Genomic DNA, 5,287 nt, shown 5'->3' with positions numbered 1-5,287 from the left:
TATTCTGAATATAGCATGTTGTATTTACTGCTTCAGCACAAAAGTGCTCAGCCACATTTTTTTCGTTAATCATGGTTCTGGCCATTTCTTGGAGTGTCCTATTCTTCCTTTCTACAACCCCATTTTATTGTGGAGTTCTAGGACAGGAGAAATCATAGGATATTCCATTTGTATCAAAAAGTTCCTCAAAGAAATTATTTTCGAATTTGCCACCATGATCACTTCTGACTCTGATGATTTTAGAGTAAAATTTGTTTTGCACTTTAGAACAGAAGCTAGTGAATACAGAGTATGACTCATTCTTGTGCTTTAGAAATTTTGCCCATGTCCAGCGACTAAAATCATCAACAACGACCAGTGCATACTTCTTTCCATTGACTAAAGTTGTCTTAACAGGTCCAAACAAGTCAATGTGAAGAAGTTCTAGAGACTTAGAGGTAGAAACAACATTTTTCTTTTTAAAAGAAGTTTTTGAAAATTTTCCTTTCTGACATGCCTCACATAGAGCATCTGAAGAGAACTTCAATTTAGGTAGACCTCTGACTAACTCAAGTTTATTTAGCTGAGAAATCCTTCTCATGCTAATGTGGCCCAAGCGTCTATGCCATACCCATTTCTCTTCATTTACATACATTAAATATTTTACATTTTGATCTTTTAAATCTGAAAGATTAATCTTCTAAATGTTGTTTTTCCTCTTGCCAGTGAATAAAACTGTTCCATTATTCTGATTAATTGCTTTACATGTGTTTTGATTAAAGATTATATCATAACCGTTATCACTTAATTGAATTATTGATAACAGGTTATGCATTAATCCTTCTACACAGTGAACATCAGATATAGAGGGAAGATATCCATTACCAATAGTCCCAGAGCCTCTAATTCTTCCTTTCTGATTTCCTCTGAAACCTACAAAGTCAACATCTTTAAGTTCCAGGCTTTGGAACATATGCTTTCTTCTCGTCATGAGTTGCGAGCATCCAGAGTCCAGGTACCATGATTGGTGTCTTAACTCTACTGCATAGGATATCTGCAACATAAACTATCTTATCCTTTGGTACCCAGAATCTTTTGGGTCCTTTGTAATTAGTTCTCCCAGAGTTTCTTGAAACTTTGGGTTTTCTAGTATTAGTAAAATTTTGTGTTTGTGCATGTGTGTAGTGATAAGAAAATGGGGATTTAGGTTTATCATCTGCATAAGATATGTGTTTTTCTTCATTAGAATCATATCCCATTCCTTTTTTCTTATTCAGATTGACTCCATAAATCATAGAGGCCATTCTGCTTCTTTCTATCCCATTTTTCAGAAACTTTTGAAAAGCCTTTTCATATTCATATATAATTGTGTTAGAAGTCTGTGGGGCTTGAGATAAAGCTTCTTCAAGTTTTATACATTGTTTATTTGTAGATTCCTTTTCTCTTTCCAAAATCAGAATGTCATCTTTTAATTCAAAAACTTTTATCTCAAGCTTATCACATTCTTCAATGGTTCCTTCAAGGACCCTTTTTAAAGCTTTAAATTTTTGTCAAAGTTTCTGATATGAGTTTAGAGATTCAGATAGGCAAGATTCAAAGTCAGAGCGATACATATCAGAAAAATCCTCTTCAGGATTGGATTCTCTTTCTGATGATTTTCCAGATGTGGTAGCCATGAATGCAACATTTGCATGTTCTTCTTTAGAGTCTGATTCTGAGGCATCAGATTCAGAGTCATCCCAGGTAGCCATGATTCCCTTCTTAGTTTTGAAGGAATTTTCCTTGAATCCTTCTCTTCTGGAGATATATTTCTTAAGCTTTGGGCTTTCGTTTCTATAGTGACCTGGTTCTTTACATTCATAGCATGTTACCTCTTTGTTTGATTTGCCTTTGGAAGTTGATTCTGAGCGATCTCCCTTGGGTCTTGATCTTATGAAGTTGTTATTCCTTTTTCTCCAGAGTTGTTTTACTCTTCTGGTTAGAAGGGATAACTCTTCCTCATCATCAGAATCGTCCTTTTCAAAGTCCTAATTATCTTCTTCTTCAGCTTGGAGGGCTTTGTTCCTTTCTGGTTTGTGTCTCTCAGATCTGGACTTCAGAGCTACAAATTTGTTTTTCTTTTGGGGCTCATCTTCCTCAAGTTCTATCTCGTGACTCCCGAGGGAGCTAACGAGTTCTTCCAGGCTTATGTTGTTCAGATCCTTTGATAGTTTCAATGCAGTTACCATAGGTCTCCACTTCTTTGGCAGGCTTCTAACAATCTTTTTAACATGACTTGCAGTTGTGTAGCCTTTGTCCAGAACCTAGAGTCCTACAATTAAAGTTTGAAATCTAGAAAACATTACCTTTATATCTTCATCGTCCTCCATCTTGAAGGCTTCATACTTCTGAATTAGAGCCAGAGCCTTTGTCTCTTTAACTTGTGAGTTGCCTTCGTGGGTCATCCTTAGGGAGTCAAGTATTTCTTTAGCAGTTTCCCTATTGGTGATCTTTTCATATTCATTGTAGGAAATAGCATTCAACAATACTGTTCTGGCTTTGTGATGATTTTTGAAGTCACGCTTCTGGTCACCAGTCATCTTTTTTATGGCAATAGCAATACCAACATCAGATACAGGAGGTACATAGCCAATAGTAATTATGTCCCATAGGTCAATGTCAAAACCCAGAAAGAAACTTTCGATTCTGTCTTTCCAATAATCAAAATTTTCTCCATCAAAAACTAGAGGTTTGGCATTATAACTGCCTCTTTCATTGGTGTTGGCCATAGTGTTTTTCTCACCCTGGATCTCTCTACACTGTTAAGTTGTTTGATTAGTAAATAAATAACAGAGCTGAAGCTCTGATACCAATTGAAGGTAGAGAAAAACAAGAAAGGAGGGTTTGAATTGTTTCCACAGATAATAAAAACTTTTGCTAATGAAACACACGCGAAAAATAATGCTATCAACACAGAAGTTTATCCTGGTTCGCTTGAAACTCAAAGCTACTCTAGTCCACCCGGCCAAGGTGATTTCACCTTTAACAAGGACTTAACCCACTAATCTTGAAAGATTACAACAAAGAGTGTCTAAGGAGATAAAGATCTCTTAGCCCTCTCAAGTTTACAGACTTCACAAGTCATTTCAGGAATATTCAACAAGTAATAAAAAATACAGTTATGTGCTTAGTGCTTCTAGGTAAGCAGAAGTTACACAATATGAGAACAGAAATATTTCACACTTAGAGAAACAACTTGTGTGAAAGAGAATGAACAAGTATAAAAGAGATTTGTGATTTGTTAGCAGTATTCTTGTGTGCTTCATTCGTTTGTTATGAAGATGATCCATCCTTTATATAGAGATTTCATGAAGAGACCGTTGGATGAGGAAATCTTGGCAATGATGGACTTTTAATGTCATTAATCTTTTTGTCCTTTCCATAGCAATTTTGGAGCGCGTTAACTCTCTTCCAAAAATAGATTCTTGCCAAAAGCGGAGGACTTCACAGCTAAGTCTTGGTGATCGTTCTGAGTCAGAGTACGCAAAGCTCAGATGTTTTTGTTCAGTGTGTGTATCTTCAGATAGTTGCTGAAAGTTGATTGACTTCTGTAGCACCTCAAATTTGCACCTATCATTGTACATACATTTTCATATTAGGTCATAGCATATCATGGTCCATTGCATAGCATTTGCATTGTCCTCAGTTGCCTCAAGAGCAAGCAATCAAGAATTAGGTCAAACTAACCTCCTGATCAGTCAACCAAGCAAGCAAAGGAATTTCTCATTGAATCAAGGCCTTGAGGTTTGTCCAACAAGTTCACATGGCTTGGAGGTCTATTTGAAGTATTTTGGTCAAGGGTTGAAGGCTCAGAGATCATCAGTTCATACACAGACAGTCAAAACCCTAAAAAAGTCAACTGTCAGTCAAAGCAGTGGATGGTGGTCATTCTTGTGGAATTTGGGCACCATGGTCAATAATCAAGAGTCCATACAACTTGGGACATCATTTGAAGTCAAGTTCTCAAGGAATTAGGGTTTGGAAGTCATCAGTCAATGCACAGTCAGCCAAAAACCCTAAAAGTCAACTGTTGGTCAACTGTCCATTTAATCAATGATTGGGTGATTGGAATTGGTTGGTGAGAGTTCATTCATGTCCAAATAGTCATCATATATCATGCCAAACACCATCATGGAAGAATTTGGAGCCAGATCATGAATTTCCCAAAATGGAAACTGGGCCTGTAACTGAAACCTGCCATAAATGGAAAGTCTTGATCCTCAAACTTACATTTTGATACAAGCCTCAAATGAATTTTTGCCCAACATGAAAGTTGAAGATCTTGTTCTCCCATTTCCAAAAAGTCCTAGAACTCTCAATTCCCATGTGTGGTTGGCAAGTTATGATCGAATCGATTTCAGAAAATCTTGAACTTCAAAGGGCCATATCTCCCAAACCGTTTGGCCAATTTTGGTGGGGTTTTTTCCTACAAGTCACATTTGATCCCCTCTTTCCAAAAATATAAATTTCATGAGCCAAAACCTCACCAATCAAAATGGCATTTTTTGACCTATTTCATTTAAATGCAAGTTTGACCAAGAGTTGACTTTTTGATATAAACATTTTTTCAACATTTGGCCAATTGGGAAAGCTCAGAAATGTCATTTAGAATGTGTTTGCAAAGTCAAAATATGCAGTACATAAGGCCATTGCTTGGTTGCTTGAATTGTAAGAAAGGTACAATTTCACCATACTTGTCCATACCATCCACCATGCCTTGCCTTGGTACCTTCAAACAGAAAATCAGCAGGTCATTTGCTGTCATTAGAGCCTCATCTTGCTGCTAAAAAACCAGCAAAACAAGAAGCCATGTCCTAGTTGCTGAAGAATTGGAAAATCTGTTTGCACCATACTTCCACAACCATGCTTGTACTTACACATAGCAGTTTGGTGCATCAGATTTTCTGTCATGAGGACATAGCAGCAGCAACAACACATGACAGACCAACCAACTTTACTCATCCTAAAAGTCCACCTTGCTTTGGCATGTTTGGCAAAAAAGACTGTCAAAAAGAACTCCATGTTTCCATGACCATGCTTGGCACTGCACCTAGCAGTCTTGTCCATTTTTCTGTCATACCACAAACCCTTGGCAGCACATGACGAACCAAGGATTCACTCATGCAAAAGGCCTCACCTTGACATTTTCTCAAAGACTGCCTTACAAAACAGCACAAAACAGAACAGCAAACTTCACTTGTTTTTTTTCTGTCAACAAGAGCAGCAGCAGACCAAAAAAGAAACCCCTCTCACTTGCATTTCCAACTCT

This window comes from Lathyrus oleraceus, chromosome 4 (genome assembly GCF_024323335.1).
Source record: "Lathyrus oleraceus cultivar Zhongwan6 chromosome 4, CAAS_Psat_ZW6_1.0, whole genome shotgun sequence".
Taxonomy (NCBI): Eukaryota; Viridiplantae; Streptophyta; class Magnoliopsida; order Fabales; family Fabaceae; genus Lathyrus; species Lathyrus oleraceus.
The sequence above is the reverse complement of the archived record's forward strand: the minus strand, read 5'-3'. Positions refer to the sequence as shown.